The sequence below is a fragment of the Mesoplodon densirostris genome, chromosome 15, assembly GCF_025265405.1.
Source record: "Mesoplodon densirostris isolate mMesDen1 chromosome 15, mMesDen1 primary haplotype, whole genome shotgun sequence".
NCBI classification, from domain to species: Eukaryota; Metazoa; Chordata; class Mammalia; order Artiodactyla; family Ziphiidae; genus Mesoplodon; species Mesoplodon densirostris.
The window spans coordinates 50422106-50440491 of NC_082675.1; the positions used below are offsets into that span (position 1 = coordinate 50422106).

Here is an 18386-nt window from a genome sequence, read left to right on the forward strand (position 1 = left end):
GGTGTGGTGGGAAGACCACTAAGGCTCACACACATCTGCATCTTGGGTCCTTTTTAGGAGCAACTGCTTGAGCCACAAGCAGCCTCCCCAGTTACCATCCACCCCACCCCCAACCTGGACCCCTCAAAACCCACAGCTCACACACATGTCTCAACCTCTTGAATTGGATCTGTCCTTCATCAATTTATTGTCTTATCATTTAGTCAGAGCATATTTTGAAGATAAATAGCAAATTCATATAAAGAAAGTAAATAATTCCTTGATGGTGTATATATTTTGAAGTTTGATCCTGGCAATGCTTGTCCTGTTAAAATTAAGCACATCATTTTAAAAATATTTATTTACTTATTTGGTTGCGCCGGGTCTTAGTTGCGGCATGCAGGCTCCTTAGTTGCGGTACGTGGGCTCCTTAGTTGCAGCATGCATGTGGGATCAAGTTCCCTGACCAGGCATCAAACCTGGGCCCACCGCCTTGGGAGCACGGAGTCTTAGCCACTGTGCCACCAGGGAAGTCCCTAAACACATCTTTTAACTAGAAGAATAAGCCGGTTTTGATACTAGATATAAAGTCTGCAGAATAACCCAAGTTTGGGGAAGTCAATACTTTAATTGACGTTGGCATTTGATACCTCACTGGGGGCATTGGTTCCTTGGGTTATCTGCTAACACATGATTCTCATCACATGAGGCTATGGAGGGGAGGGTAAAAAAAATTCTCTTCATAGGACTGACATTATCTAAATACTCTCAAACTATGATTAATCAACACAAGAACTGATATAATAATGTAGCTGACAAGGCTATTGCTTGGCTAAGTTACTCTCTCATATGATAAAGTCAACTGAATTTGGATGTGTGCTTTTTAATTTTCTCTTCCATTGCTGGCCACACCCAATGAACTAAATAACCCTTTGCTCTGATGTTTTCAGCACAGTAAATGCTTTTTTTCTTTTTTTTCTTTTCATTTTTACGATCCCAGTATCCTGTTTCTCAGAGGAACATTTCATCTCGACAGCCAGGCAGAGAGCCTGGATGCTCAAGGTAAGATTTCAACATAAATTATGTTGCATGACTCCCTGTTTACAGATTAAATTGGAGTGTGTATTATTAATGCCTTTGTAACAAATTTATTTTCAAAATTCCATTATACAGTTAAAGCGAGTATTCGAGTAAACATGCTTCATTAAAACATTGTTTTTCAAACTACATTCCATTTCCCATGTGTACTAAGGGCTAATTAACTGTTATCCGCAATTCCTCTAAAAATGCTCAAGCCAGTTAAAGTTTAACTTTGGAGATCTTACTGGTGAGAAGTGAAGTGAGAGAATTTTAAGATATAGTCAAATGACCTCATGACATTTCTAATTATGAAGAAGGGATTATTTGTTAAAAATCCAGGCAACTGCTCTGTTGACTTTACAATAGAGGTGGGCGTCTTAAAGGAGATGAAAGCTCAGAAAGCCTCATGTTTTCAGTTTGGGATTTGTGTTTGAGACACAATCATTTGACCTTCTGTTGTTTCCCACTGGTGCTCCATCTAATATTCCAGGAGCTCACTAGAACAAAGGAACAATTAACTGAAATTCCACCAGATGGCAATATTTGGAAAGCCATCCAGTGAGGTTTCAAAGCTTTGAGCTATTTATTGTTCACACAGAGAATAGTCTCACAAAGTGTTAAGTCCTAGATTTCATTAAGGGTGCACTAAACATCTTTTGTTTTACTTTTTGCCCACAGCATCGAAATTTTTACTAGGGGGAAAAAAGGTGTGTGGGGAGTACGTGTTGTTTTCTTTTGTTTATCATTCTGGAAGGATAAAATTAGAAACTTCATTCTTCACTAATTCTCCAAACAGTATTGGTGAGTCTTAAAAGCTCAAATCAATAGGTAATATACCATATTTGTCTTGGGGTCTCTTTGTGATAAATGCTATGATTGATGGTCATTTTTAAATGAATTATTTGAGAAGAGAAACTGAAAATTCTTAAGAAGAGTAGAATTTTTAGGAGTTGCCTAGATATTAAAACAAGTGAAATTTACAGGTACAAAATTCTTATTTGTAATGATTTGAAATAATTAAGGTTTATTTAAATAGGATGAGGAACTTTGAACTGGAAGGAACTTTGCCCCTTTTGCTCTAAGGAAAGTAGAGATGCTGTATGTACCCTGAGTGGTGCCCAAAGAGCTGCCCTCTTCAACAATCAGAACTGGCCCTAGGACAGAGCTGGGACAGAGGGAAGGAAGTAGAAAGGCATCTGAGGGCAATTGAAATAGGAAGAACCAATAAGAGGAGCCGCCTGAGCTTTCCATGTGCACATAAAAGCAGTCCCTGAACAGAACCCTCGGACCCTGTTCATGGGAATGTAAGTGGCTGCACTATGGAAAACAGTATGAAGGTTCCTCAGAAAACTAAAAACAGAATTACCATATAATCCAGCAATCCCACTCCTGGGCATATTTCCAGACAAAACTATAATTCAAAAAGATACATGACCCCCTAGGTTCACAGCAGCACTGTTCACAATAGCCAGGACACGGAGACAACCTAAATGTCCATCGTCAGATGAATGGATAAAGAAGATGTAGTACGTCTTATATTTACAAAGGAATACTACTCAGCCATAAAAAGAATGAAATAATGCCATTTGCAGCAAGATGGATGCAACTAGAGATTATCATACTAAGTGAAGTAAGTCAGAAAGAGAAAGATGAATACCATATGATATCACTTATATGTGGAATCTAAAATATGACACAAATGAACCTATCTATGAAACAGAAACAGACTCATGGATATAGAGAACAGACTTGTGGTTGCCAAGGGGGAAGGGGGTTGGGGGAGGGATGGAGTGGGGGGTTGGGATTAGCAGATGTAAGCTATTATATACAGAATGGATAAACAAGGTCCTACTATATAACATGAGAAACTATATTCAGTATCCTATGATGGGGCTTCCCTGGTGGCGCAGTGGTTGAGAGTCCGCCTGCCGATGCAGGGGACACGGGTTCGTGCCCCGGTCCGGGACGATCCCACATGCCACGGAGTGGCTGGGCCCGTGAGCCATGGCCGCTGAGCCTGCGCGTCCGGAGCCTGTGCTCCACAATGGGAGAGGCCACAACAGTGAGAGGCCTGCGTACCATAAAAAGAAAAAAAAAATCCTATGATGAACCATAATGCAAAAGAATATTTTTGAAAAAGAATGTGTATATATATATGTATAATTGAATCATTTTGATGTGCAACAGAAATTAACACAACATAGTAAGTCAACTATACTTCATTAAAAAAAAAAAAAAGCAGTCCCTGGACAGGCACTGAGTGCCCTTTGAAACCCACTCGTGTGCCCTAGGAGGGGGTCTATATATCTGGTGTCCAGGACAGTCCTAGTTAACTTCTGTTGTCCTGGAATATCATCTAGTTACCACCCCACTTTCACCCTCAAAATTCTGTTTGGATAATCAGGTGATTGTATAATTTATCTTTCAAGCCGGCATGTTTGAAGAAAAAGTAATAGAAAAAGATGGCCTGATATCTAAATTGGGCATCTGTGTATAAACCTCCTTATATATATGGGGCTATGGGACAAATTCTTTTTCTGTGAAGAGCCACATGGTAAATAGTTTTCTGCCTTGTTGGTCGTACAGTCTCTGTCACAGCTATTCAATTCATTGTAGCGTGAAAACATAATAAACATAAATGAATGGGTTTGGCTGGCTTCCAGTAAAACTTTATTTACAAAAAACAGGCAGCCAGCAGCATTTGGCTGGCAGGGTTTACAGCCTTGTCTGATATAGTAGACAGTAAGGAAATAGGAGGTGGTGGAGAACCAAGAAGACAGCCATCCTTCATTCTTCTCCCTTCTCTTCATATCCCTTTTGGGTTGCAACCTCCTCATTTAACCCTCTCGGAAGCTGGTATTAATAGTTTCCTTGAGTGAGCAATTTTATCATCAGTTGTGTGGTTCCCGAGATTCATTTGCTGGGTCTAACTGCTTGCTTCTCATCCAAATCTGTTCCTGCACCTGCACACCATGCCTATGCTTTGTACCTCATGACACAGAAGAGCATCCCTACTCAGGTATCACTTGAGTCCTAGTGTCAAACACTGGAGCGATAGCTATTAACAGACATTGTAATTTATGCTTTGGTCCTCACTAAATAACTGTCTATAGGAAATACGGCTACATTAAGGAAACTTTTATGTTGATTCTACCAGAATTTTTATTATAAAAATAATAAATTTAAAGGAAACTTTAGGGGGGAAAAATCGCCCATAAAAATACCACCCCAAAATAACTATTTTTCTTTCTTTCTTTTTTTTTTTTTTGCATATTTGCTATTCCCTTAAGTATTCCTGTTTTTCTATAGTGGATAACATAGCACGTGTGAATTTTGTGTTTTATTTGATATTAATCACAAACATCTTTCATGAGTCATCAGAACAATCATTAGAATAGTATTATGTTGTATCAATGTGCCGTAAAATATCTTCTAATTTTTCACTAAAAAATGCTATACTAAATTTTTTGTAGACTTTCTTATTGTTTTGGTTGGTTTAGTTTAGTTGTTTGTTTTTTCTTTGGTTTTGTTTATTTCCTTAGGACAAAATCCCAGAAGTAAGATTATTATCCAAGGCTATGACCATTTGTATGACTTTTAATCTAGTTTACCACATATTTTTTTTTAATTTATTTTATTTTTGCCTGCGTTGGGTCTTTGTTGCTGTGCGCAGGCTTTCTCTAGTTGCAGTGAGCAGGGGCTACTCTTCATTGCGGTGTGCGAGCTTCTCATTGCAGTGGCTTCTCTTGTTGCAGAGCATGGGCTCTAGGCACGCGGGCTTCAGTAGTTGTGGCTCGTGGGCTCTAGGGCGCAGGCTCAGTAGTTGTGGTGCACAGGCTTAGTTGCTCCGCGGCATGTGGGATCTTTCCAGACCAGGGCTCGAACCTGTGTCCCCTGGCATTGGCAGGTGGATTCCCAACCACCTGGGTATCACCAGGGAAGCCCCCCACATCTTTTCTTAAAAGGTTTGGAGTACTTTACAAGTGTTTGCAGTTTGAGGGTATTAGGCTCACCACAACTTTGTGAGAAGCAGCACTTACTTTATTCAATAATATTTATTGAATGTCTTCTATATGTAAAGAACTGTGCCAATTACTTTGTGTGTGTGTATATGTAAACATATATGTAACAATATATAAATGATGTGCTCCTTCCACAAACATTTATTGAGTGCCTACTATGAACTGTGTATTGTAAGATTTTAATGGTGTGCAGAAGATAGCTTCTGTCTGAGTTTGACCTTACTGGGGAGCTAAGATACCTACGTAAATAGCTGTAATAAAATACACAAGATGAGACACACCATAGGAGAAATACAGTTAAAATATGAAGGCGTTTGGGAGGGGTGAGAGGAGGTAGAGATGGCATCTGAGCCAAACTTTGAAGGTAAATTGGATTGGGATGCTTGGAGGTGGTGAGATTTTCCCATCATTCCATAAGCATGTCTTGATTGCCAACTACATGCCAAGTCCTGTGCTACAAGCTCGGGATATAAAGGGGAACAGACAGAGCTCTTAAAGCTTACTCTCTAGTGGAGTAGACAGCCTTTAAAAAGAAAATTGTGTGATTGGTGGGATGGCTTATCTAGCAGAGGATACATGGAGGTAGGGATGAAACCAGGGTTTTCTTTGAAGAGGAGCTTTTCCCTGGCTCCTCTTTTGGCACTGTCTTCATCATCAGTTATTGGGTCAGAATCTGTGGGAGATCTGCTTCTGGAAGTTTGAAGGTTACTCTAGTTGTACTGACCAACATTCCAATTAAAATTGGCCTACATTTACAGCTGGTTCCCCCAGTGGGCACATTCACTGAGAATGCACAGAGCCTAAGGCTGGGATCAGCAAGACCTACATCCTGGCCCTCACCAGCTGATGACTGAAGCAAAGCACTAAGAAGTACAGGGTTTCATGGGTGTTTTGTTTTCTAACAGCTGGAAGGAACCTCAGTAATAATCTAACCCAACTCACTCATCTGACAGATGCACGTTCTTGTATGAAGGGAGTTGGGTGACTAGCCTAGTGTCAGACATTTGGTGACAATGCCACGGCACCAGAACCCTGGCTTCTGACTCTCACATGCTCTTGTTCCATATTCACTGCTGTAATTTTTTCTGCCTCATCTATACCACCGAAGTAAAAAGAACTAAAAAGTGTTAGCCTAAGCATTCCTTGTGCCTGTAGAAGCAATATATGTTTTACCCCTCTCGGACCAGAGCAAAAAATAATTTTAAAGTAAATATTTTTAATTTTAAAAGTAATGAATAGTGGTAGAAAGAGAGGGAAACTTGGAACAAATTCCTGCATCAGCCATTTACCTCCCTTAAGTTCTGGGCAAATAACTTGACCTCACTGAGTTTTTACATCTTGAGTTTGTTGTGAGAATAATTGGCAGTAACCGTTAAGTATTGGATACATTATGGGCACTCAGCAAATGTTTATTTTCTTTCTCCTTACCTCCTGGAGCTACAGGTTCTTGACAGATTTCCTTTTGTTTATTAATGAGGTGACCTTGTAAGACTCATGTGAATTAAATGATGGAGTGAGAGTACATTCATAAAAGTATCTGGTGCACAGCTTAATGTTCTCATTTCTGAATTTCACTGGACTACAGTTAAGTAGAGATCTAAAGGTTTTTATTCATGGTTCTTTATCCTTTTCTTCAGTAGCTTATTTTATATGGTCTGTGAACATGTTGGTGAGACTTAGAATTCATTCATTTTCTCCATGATTTACTTCAAAATGATTTGTCAAAGAGAGAAAGATGATTAGATGAAGAAAGTATGGCTAAATGTTAACTACAGAACATAGCTGGTGGTATGGTGTACGTTATGCTATTATACAATTTTTTCTACTTTTCTGGATGTTTGAAATGTCCCAGGCCAATTTATTTTTGGAGGATTACATATTAAATATGAAGCTTCTACCATGGCCCCATCACCATGCAAGGCTCCAAGGGTATGTTTTGGGCAAGAAAGTCAGGGTCTCAACCCTGATGGAGCTATGGCCCACCATAGCGGACACTAATAAAACAGGCAACTTCCTCTACAAGGTGCTAACGGCTATGGTAGGGGCTCCCGTGACATCCTGTCATCCTCCTAGCAGTGACAGCAAAGCCACGACTGGTGCAGGGAGGTCAGATGGGGCTTCCAAGAGGCAGTGACATCTCATCTAAGACCCAAAGAAAAAGGAGGAGCTAGCAGGTGTTGGGGAGAAGGGGACTGCAGGGAATGAGGGATTGTTTGGGCAGAAAGAGTAGCATCTTCAAAGACCTGGAAAGAAGATAAGAGAATCATATGGCATTTTAGCAAAATTGAAAGACATTCAGTAATGAGCTGCAGCATCAAGGTAGTAGTCAGAGGAGGACTGGATGGACAAGCAGATCAGGAAGGGCCTTGTGAGGCCTGTGAAGAGCTTTGAGTTGTATCCTGAAAGTGATGGTTGAGGTGTTTTAAGTAGAGAAGTAAAACTTCTATCATTTTAATCTTAGGATGGTCACCCTGGCAACTGTATGGAAAGTGATCGGGAGGGGATGAGATTAGAAGTGGAAACACAAAGTGGAGGATGATGATGAGCATCTGGATTAGCTGATGGTGGCAGCTGGGGTAGAGAGAAGTAGGTGGGTTTGAGTATAGTTTAGAAAACAAAATAGACAGCATGGGTAAGGGAGAGGTCAAGGTCTAATTCATTCATTCAACACGTGTATTGAGTGTATTGAGTGCTTGCTATGTGGTAAGCCTATTTCAGTGCTGAGAAGAAAAAGTCAGGTAAGGGCTATAGAGAATACAGGGTGTGTATAGAGAGGACTAATGGAGAGGGGTCTTTCACCAAAGCACTCGTTATCCTTCGGGACCCCCTTCAGGGATGTCAAAGTAAGAAGTAGTCACCTGGCAACCATGGAGTTCAGTGGGCTTCCCTGGGAGCTCCCCCAATGGTAGTGCTATGGTTTGCAGAGGATGATGCCCAGGTGCCTGATATAAGTAAGTGGGAGCTCTAGTGGTATTTACTGAGATAGGAAACACAGGGTTGAGGGAACACTGTGATGGCAAGAGTCAGAAACTCAGTATTAAATATGTTGAGGGTGCCCATGACATCCAAGAGTGTGTATATAGAGATTTGGGATCTGAATCCCAAAAGAGGGAAAAATGAGCCACAAGTATAGTTTTGGGAGTCACTAGCATGTAAGCAGTAAGCTGTGAATCTAGGTAAAACTGTCCAAGGAGAACAGAACCTTGAAGATCACCAGTATTTAAGGGGTAGATTATAGCAGCATGATTCACAATAGCCAAAGGCAACCAAGGTGTCCATCGACAGATGAATGGATAAACCAAATATGGTTTATACATACAGTGGAATATTATTCAGCCTTAAAAAAGGAAGGTAATTCTGCTACATGCTACAACATGGATGAACCTTGAGGACGTTATGTTAGGTGAAACATCAGTCACAAAAAAACAAGTACTGTATGATTCCACTTATATGAGGTACCTAGAGTAGCCAAATCCATAGAGACAGAAAGTAGCATGGTGGTTGACAGGGGCTGGGAGAGGGAGATATGGAGAGTTATTGTTTAATGGGTATAGAGTTCCAGTTTTGTAAGATGAAAAGAATTCTGGAGATGGATGCTAATGATGGTTGCACAACAGTGAAAGTACTTCATACTTCACTGAACTCTACACTTAAGTGGTTAAAATGGTAAGTTCTATGTTATATGTATTTTACTACAGTGAGAGAGAGACTGATAATGATTAGCCAGAAACATGGGAAAAAGACCAGTTGTATATGCTCTCATGGAAGCCAAGGGAAAATAGCATTTCAACACTGAGCAAAAAGCCAAGGATTGATAAACCCAAATGTTCCACAGAGGTTAAGTAAAATAATGACTAAAAGTGCCTATTGGTTTAGCAACCAAAAGGTTGTTAGTGATCTTGATGATGACGATTTTTTCTCTCGTGGTGAAAGTGGAACCCAGCATGGAAGTTGAGGAGTGAGGGGGAAATGGAGGCGTGGAAAAGGCAACTTTTTTTTTTAACATCTTTATTGGAGTATAATTGCTTTACAATGGTGTGTTAGTTTCTACTTTATAACAAAGTGAATCAGTTATACATATACATATGTTCCCATATCTCTTCCCTCTTGCGTCTCCCTCCCTCCCACCCTCCCACTGCAGTTCTATTTACAATAGCCAGGACATGGAAGCAACATAACTGTCCATCATCAGATGAATGGATAAAGAAGATGTGGCACATATATACAATGGAATATTACTCAGCCATAAAAAGAAACAAAATTGAGATATTTGTAGTGAGGTGGATGGACCTAGAGTCTGTCATACAAAGTGAAGTAAGTCAGAAAGAGAAAAATACCGTATGCTAACACATATATATGGAATCTAAGAAAAAAAAATGTCATGAAGAACCTAGGGGTAAGACGGGAATAAAGACACAGACCTACTAGAGAATGGACTTGAGGATATGGGCAGGGTTGAGGGTAAGCTGAGAGGGCAGCTTTAAATAAGCCCTGAGATATTTGGCTATAAGAATGAGGAGAGAAAGGGGGACCTGTAAGGAAGAAGAGTCCATTCAAGGTGGAAGAGACTTGATCAGTTCAAATATTGCTGGGAAGGAGCCAGTAGAAGCAGTGTGTTGGGGTCTGGTAGAAGGTTACAGGGCAGGAGGCAACTGGCCAGGATACACCTCTACGTTGCAACAAGCAAGAAACAGAATAAGATGACTACCGTGCAGGTAAATGTGTAGGTTTGGGGGCAGGAAACTTAAATTCTTGTCTAATGGCTTCAATTACCCTCTGAAGTCAAGGACAACGCTATCTGCTGGGGGAGGGAAGGTGGAAAGGTCAGAGATCTAAAGAAACTGAAAAAGTATTGAAATTGCTGGTTTGTGAATAATGACAGAGTGCTGAGTAGGGAAGCAGAAGGATGGTCTGGAAGCATTGACACCCACTCAGGTGTGGAGGGCATGAATTTATAGTTGTGCTGATCTTCTAGGCAGGGTGCCTCTTTCCCCCCCAAGCAGGGTTCAACAGTTCAAACAAGGCATATGTACCTGAGTAGATGAAAACTTTATAAGGGTTCCTTTTTGGGAAAACATGAAATTGATCTCAAGGACAATATGTTTACTTTCAAGTGGGCAAATGCTTTCTTCTTTCTTTTTAAAATGTTGCACGAGCCAAATGAAGGGGTTAACAGCTGTTGATGGTTTGGTTTATGAGTTTGATATTTGTACAGGGATTGTAACTAACTCACGAGGGCCCCCTGTTGACAGAATAGATTGTTGGGTGGCCAGCCTTAATTAACAATTGATTGGTTCAGAATGAAACTTTGAACGGTTTATTGAGTCGTTTGGTGTCACATCTCCCATTCACAAACTTGTACTGCCTGTCATTGGTGGCACCACAGGCAACTATTGCATTGTGTGAAAACATAAAACTGCCAAACTGCTTGGCAAACCGTTAATAAATTGTATATCCCTATAGGAGATTTCTGCCTTATGCATAGAGCACCAGGATCTGGTTAAGAAATACTCATTTTTGCTAGCAAAAGTGTCACTTAAATTACTCTGAGGTTGACCTATCTTATCACAATTTTCTTTACAAGTGGGTTGTGGTATGTGGAAAGAATGCTATTGATGTCTCATAGGCTGGTGCCTGGAATGCTTGTATATATTGAGGCCCCCTAATCAGGAAATATGTTTCTTCTACCTGGCTTCACTCTCTAAGTTTATTTTTCTGGCCTGAAAGTCATTAAAAAAATCAAAGAATTAATGAACAAAGATGATGGGTATGAAGCCTATGATATTTCTTTTTCCCACTGATACCCCACAGCTTCAGAGCAGAGTTCTAAATGTTCTGCAGTGATAAAAATGTTCTATCTATACCAACTATTTGGGGAGCCACTAGGCATATGTGCCCATTGAATATTTGAGATGTGGCTACGTGATTAAGGAACATTTTATTATTTTATTTTATTTTAATTCAATGTAAATAGCCACATGTGGCCAGTGGTACTGTATTGGACCGCCCATTTCTAGAAGACAGATTAGACAGTACAGAAATTTTAACTGCAGCATAGAAACAGAGCTAACCCAGGAAACTCACTCTGGTCTTTGATGGCCAAACAAGTCTGGCCTGGCCTCATCCTGCCATCAAGTTTGTTATAGCCTAGGGACACTGGCCCATGTGAGGGTAAGCATGGGGGAGGGGGCCAGATCTGAAAACAACCTACTGCTAGGGGAGAGTCACCTTCATTTCTACCTGAATTTTGTCTCTGATACCTGAACACTGGAGTCCTGTGTACAAAGAAAAATGTGGGAGAGAGAACAAACTTAATGCCTACTGTGTACAAATACCCGGCTAGCAACTTCACACATTAATGTGTTGGTTATCATATATGTCAGCTGTGAACCTTGTTTCTGCTTTTTTAGAAATGAGAAAATTGAGTTTTCAGAGGGATGACTGGCTTGTTCAAGGCACATAGTAAGTGGTAGAGACAGGATGCGAATCCAAGCAGGTGTGAATCCAAAGTTATTTCCACAAGCAGTACTCACAGACTTTAATTCCGTGTGTGTGTGTGTGTGTGTGTGTGTGTTTAATCCAATTATCTCGGAAGTTGTACCTGTGTGCCACCTCTCCTCCCTGCCCTCCCTACCCACTACCACTTCAGTTATGTTGATTGTAGCTTACCCCCCCCCATAGAAATACAACTATTAGTGTCATAGATGTACAGTCATTCGGACTGACTCAAGAAATAAAGACAGATCCCAACAGCTTAGTTACCATCACGGCAAAGTCTCAAGCTTCCTGGTACTTCTATATATTTATGATATATCTTATGAGAGGTAGGTTAGATTATCTACAGTCATCTAATCAAACATCTCCCAGAGTTCAAATGCTGCCTGCCTTCTCACATGTCTCTTACATGTATATTTTCTTCTACTTCTAAGGCATTTCCAAAATTTCCACTATTGAAAATAATGGTGGAAATCATGAAAAGCAAACACCTATGATCCTACCCTAACAAATGCCCCCCTTCATATAATTTGACATAGTTGTAAGCATATCTTGTGCATACTTTAGGACACTGCTTTTTATTTCACTTTGTCATGAGCGGTTTCCATGCTGCCACACATACTCATGATTACAGTGTTAATATCTATACAGTAGTATTTAGAGTTGACTTACCATTATTATTTCAACCTTCCATTGTTTGATGTGCAGAGTCTGTTTAAAAACTAACTTTGGCAGGTTTTAAACTTATAGATCATAATTGGTTGGTTAATACCCCTGGCTGGAAGTCTCCTATCTGTGTGTTTCCACATCCCCTGTGAATAGTTATTATACTCTGGAATTCCTAATTGGATATTACCTTGGATTTTAAACAAATTTTTCACATATGTAATTTTTAACTTCTAAAACATGATATTCTCAAGAGCAACAGATGATGCATTCTATTTTAATTACCACCCCCTCTCCCAGACATTAGTTACGTAATATATGCTTCTTGAATTCTGTATAGTCTATAAAACTGGCTTGGGATCAGGTTGCCCAGTGACTTGCAGATGACAGATTTTCAGCATCCCTTACCTCAAATATCATTCAGCTTAAAATGCATGCACTGACGTGTTTGTCTCTGTTCTAAAGTTAGTCATGTTTGAGTCTTCAAGAAAGCCTTTCAAATGAATCACAGGTAATCAGGTTGATATCAAACTATATTAGGGAACATGAACAGTCAAGGCTAGAATAAGCCTCAGAGTGCCTCCCTAGAGGACTAAATTCTAGGCCATGAGGATTTTTTATTTTCCAATACTTCATACTTCTGCTTTGGAATACGGTGTTAAACCTTTACTGGACCATGATGTTTCAAACTGCTGAGGTGTTGTTCTGTTATTTTTCAAGGCAATGACTAGGCTATATAATACCTGCCTGCTAGAGTTTCTCTCATGGGATTCTTGTGTCTCTAACTTTACTTTTGCTCTTGGGGAGAGATATGTTTCAGATTTGTGTGAGGTAATGCCACTCACGCAACATTACTTTGGCTTATAAGCTGGATTGAACCATTAGCATCTTTTTCCCGTGCCTGGCTTAGAAACTTTGTTTGGTCTGTCAAAAAATATGAACCGAGTGCTTGGAACATAGTGTAATTACACCGTAACAGTGCTATACAGGTGTCTTGAAAGAATATTATCCAACTACTCTTACCACCTGATCAAGAAAACAAAGTATAATAAAAATTGCCTAACTCAGGCGCACTATTTTTTAAGTTGCATCTCATCAAAACATTGATATTTTTATTGTAGAGTAAGATATCAGAACATGAAACATTTGCTTTTAAAAGTTAATCACAATTAGGTAAAATTATTTTGGACTTCAGGGTAAAAATATCAATAGTAGATAAAATTTTGGTTGAAAAAACTGACATAGCTGGCTCAAAGAACAATCATTTGTACAAAACTCAAATGTTTTTAAGTAATACAGAATTTTGACCATCTTAGGATGCTCATAAAGACTTCAGAAGAGGCAGACTTTGAGCTGAGCCTAGCTTTTTAAAATATGAGTACATTAAAAAAAAAAAAAGGAAAAAGGACACTGCAGGCGACAGTCAGAAGATACAGGGAACAGAGCATAACCCCTCTCAATGGGGTAAGGGGATGACTGATTCTTTAATGTGATAAATGGAGGATTAAGAAGAAAGACAAGCTGGGCTCTAACTGCACCAATTCCCAAATACCAGACTGTTATTTAAACTTTACATTTTAGATAGTAGGAAATATTGAACATACAAAAGAAAAATTAAAAAAAGAACAGATGAAATCACTCACAGAATTATTATAATCCAGATAAAATAATTCTGAGGATAGAAGAAAACAACAAAAAGATCTAATTACTATCCTTAGACAGTATGAAAAGTATTGCATCTATTAAACTTCACTACCCCCTTTCCAAAAGAAGAGAAGCTATGGATAAAAAGCAGTTAGAAAACATGAGTTCCTGCAAACTAAAAATCAAGAGAAAGACTTCCTGAATGTAGCTAAAGAGTATTCCAGAGTATAGAGCAAAAGATGAGAAGATGGAAAATGTAAGAAAAGATGTAAGAAAAGTATTAGTGATATGGAAAGATGATCTTGAAGTTCAAGATTAAGAAGAGTCCTTAAAGGAAAAGTAGAGACATTGGAGAGAAAGAAATAAAGACATAAGGATTCAGATTAAGAGAGGCCACTGACCACTGAGTAAAATAAATATAAAAATCCCAAACCTATGTTGGTGAAAGTTTAGGATAAAAAAGATTTAGAGCTTCTGGGGTGAAAAGTCAGACAATGAGAGCACTACCCACAGAAGAGTGATCACCTGAATGGCATAAACTTTGATACATAATACTGGAGACTGGGAGACAGTGGAACCATGTGTTCAAAGTTCAGAGGGGGATTGATTTTGAAACCATGGTTCTGTACTCAGCCCAACTAAGAATAAAGTATGAGAACAAATAGACATTTTCAGACATGAAAAGCCTTGAAAACTTCTCTTAGCCTCTCAAAAAACAACTTGAAGATGTAGTCCAGGAAAATACAAGAGAATAAAATAAAGGATAAATTAACATCCAGAAACTTATAGAACTAATGGAAGAGTCCAATTATAAGAAATATCAGGATGCCAGCAGTAATATCAAATCAGTTGATCCAAATTAGATAGTGGGTTCCATGATGAATGTCTTACAGAAAAAAAAGTCATTCTATTATATATATATATCTAGATTTAGAATCTGAGTATTTTTTATCATAAGATGATGGTATATATTTCTTATGCCCCCCCAAAAATTGTTAAAATGTCTAGGAAAAATAAACTATACAGTATAGAAATATAGAGAGATAGATAACACATCTATGTATTTGACATACCTGTTAAAATTCAAATTCAGTCTTAAAATGAGATATATTTTGGAACAATTAATGGCCTGTGAAAAAAGATAGTTCAATTGACCCTGATGTTTTTGTTATCTTATTATTTTGACTGCAAGATTGCAAGATTTAATGACATATTTATTTCTTTACGGAAGGTAATACCACTTGAATTTGGAGAGAATAAGAAATTACATAATCATAAATGCCATTTACTAGATTTCAAGTTTAGAAGCAACCTATAGTCAAAACAAGGAAGACTTGACTACAGTCATAGAACATAATGTAAATATAAATGATAAAGGAGACATAATGGTAAAACCATGCAAATTAAAAGTGGAAAGTTGAGAAGAAACATATAAAATGAAGAGTTAATAAGTAATATTCCTTGGAATGAGTCAAGAAATTTTAAGGATATTGCTTGAAGTTGTAAAGGTAACCACTGGAACAACTTTAAATATTAACAATAATTGAGAGGAGAAAGTTAATAGAAGTATGCCGAATTTCTTTTATAGTAGAAAATAGATACTATGTTGATAAATCAAGAATAAAACGGCTGAATTTTTAGAGATACATTTGTAACCTCACAAGAGCTAAACATAGTTTAAAAAAACATTAACTACACATTTAATATTATACATTCTGTAGTCCTCCGATGCTTAACGTGTGCATATTACTTTTATAAACTACAAATAACTATTCATATATATAGAATGGATTGGAAGGAACGAGCTTAGCCAGGAAGACTCCCAGAAGCTATCACATTTCTCTGCCTCTCAGGGGACACAGATTTGAAGGAAACAAACCAAACAAACAAAAAACAAAACAAAAACCCAAAACAAACAAACAAAAAAAGTTGAGGCAATTTGAGAAGAATTGATAGCATTTGGTGGTTGTGCAGACATTTGAAAAGGACAGGTTTTTAAAAAAAGGATGAAGCAAAGATATATGATATTTTCACACTTCATGAATACCTTTACAAGGTAATCTACACTGAAGCTACTGACAAAATGATACCCAGGATAATATACTTTTTTTTTTTTTTTTTTTTTTGCGGTATGCGGGCCTCTCACTGTTGTGGCCTCCCCCGTTGCGGAGCACAGGCTCCGGACGCGCAGGCTCCGGACGCGCAGGCTCAGCGGCCATGGCTCACGGGCCCAGCCGCTCCGCGGCATATGGGATCCTCCCAGACCGGGGCACGAACCCGTATCCCCTGCATCGGCAGGCGGACTCTCAACCACTTGCGCCACCAGGGAGGCCCAATATACTTATTTTTTTTTTTCCTTTTTTTTTTTTTTTTTTTTTTTTTTTCTTGCGGTATGTGGGCCTCTCACTGTTGTGGCCTCTCCCGTTGCGGAGCACAGGCTCCAGACGCGCAGGCCCAGCGGCCATGGCTCACGGGCCCAGCCGCTCCGCGGCATATGGGATCCTCCCAGACCGGGGCACGAACCCGTATCCCCTGCATCGGCAGGCGGACTCCCAACCATTTGCGCCACCAGGGAGGCCCAATATACTTATTTTTAAACTTATCATTACCTTGCTGTTTCTTACCCAGTGGTATGTCTCCAGGCTAGTTGAAAAGTGAAAATGTAGCATTTTATTAGGTGATATTTATAATATGGTTGAATATTTATCATAATAAGATTATGATAACCCAATTATTTTTATTTAATCATAAATGCCAAATATATTACACTAAAGAACCACTATAGGCTACAGTAAAGAATAATTTAATAACATCATTTTTTGGTCAAAACTTTCATATACACAACCAAGAATTGATGCTTCAGGCTAACTGTGTATACTGTTGGATCAGATCTCTTTCAATGATTTGATTTGTGGCAGAGAGAAAGTGCTCACATTTTATTACATTAGAAGTTCTCAAAGTCCCAGGACTCGGAATATTTGTTGAGTTTTCAATAAGCTTCTGATCTTCCTCTGCTACCATGAGCTGGAATTTTAGCGTCTTCCTGGGCTTGATCCTATTTACTAAATGTTTTTACGTAAATTACAAACTCTTCAGGTCCCTCTTCCTTCATTCACACCCTGACCTCATCCCTCACTCGTGAAGTATCCTTTGCAATTATTTGTTGAAAGCTTTTGACTATAAATGCCACTTTTTTTAGACTGCAGTAGAACAAAGCATTTTATACAAAAAAACATATTTTAGTTCTGATAACTACATAACTTGCTTTTCTTCAGCAAATAAAAACAAGAATCTCAAGATTAATAAAATTTACTAAGATCTGTGGAACAGGATCCAAAAGTTCACTTAACCTCCATTTCCCATTTTGGAAAGAATTATAATCGTGTGTAAAATTATGCAGAAAATTTGGCTCTTACATTTGCTTGACTTTCTAAAGGAATCAGGAAAATGTCTTTTCAGTAAATTTAGTATCTTTATACCCCAGACAATATTATGGACAGCAGCATCTCTCATCACTATAAGGCACTGTCTTTTGCCAGGTAAAATCAGTGTGAAGAGGCTCTGAGAGTTTGGACAGATTCTTTTTGTTTAGGGTTGTGGTTGGGTTTTTTCCCTCCATGTTGTAAATGGCTAGAGTGATGAATTTAAAGGGTGGAAGTAAATGATTCTTTGGCTTAGAGGAGGGGAAATGGAGAAAATAAAATAAAAGTAATCCAAGTTAGCTATACATTTTAGAACCACATAATTAAGAAACATTGGAGGTTATTCTTAAATCTTCATAGTGAAATCAAGCATCTTGCTTTAACACTAGCAAAGCCATATTTCTTCTCTTGATCTGAATGTGTCCCTTATATAGTATTTGTACAAAGCATGACATAAGCATGGATTTGCAGCTGTTTCGTAACCACTGTGAAGTTTATTGGCTCAGCTCCACAGCACTGTGTCCAAACTTTAGGAACTCTCCTCAAATATTGCAAATGTGGGAGGAGGCCATTTGTAGAATGATTTACTTCACCCTGATTTGAGTGTTTTGCGTGCAGAATGTGAGGCTGCTGTTTAACAGGTTGTGTCCAAATGTAAGTGACCGGCCAGAGAGCCTTTTTCTTGGACCTGTCATCCAGCCTCAAAACTTACCGTCTGGGGCTTCCCTGGTGGCGCAGTGGTTGAGAGTCCGCCTGCCGATGCAGGGGACACGGGTTCGTGCCCCGATCCCGGAAGATCCCACATGCCGCGGAGCGGCTGGGCCCGCGAGCCATGGCCGCGGAGCCTGTGTGTCCGGAGCCTGTGCTCCGCAACGGGAGAGGCCACAGCAGTGAGAGGCCCGCGTACAGCAAAAAAAAAAAAAAAAAAAAAAAAAAAAAAAAAAAACTTACCGTCTGAGGAACTTTGAATGTTCTAACCAGCAGTAGGAAATAGCAACCCTACAATTCTTTATTTCTTCTAAGAAATAATCGCCTTATGAATTTTTAAGCTGATATTTTTATTTGCTGAAAGCAGAGT

At 39.0% G+C, this 18386-nt stretch overlaps 1 protein-coding gene across 1 annotated transcript in view; it reads left to right on the forward strand.

The window, feature by feature from the left end:
* Positions 1–18386, forward strand: part of MAPRE2 (microtubule associated protein RP/EB family member 2) — a 162331-nt gene that overhangs the window by 26460 nt on the left and 117485 nt on the right. The window contains exon 2 of the mRNA XM_060119123.1: positions 980–1041. The gene's annotated coding sequence lies outside the window, so the exon portion shown is untranslated. The remainder of the gene's footprint in view (positions 1–979; positions 1042–18386) is intronic.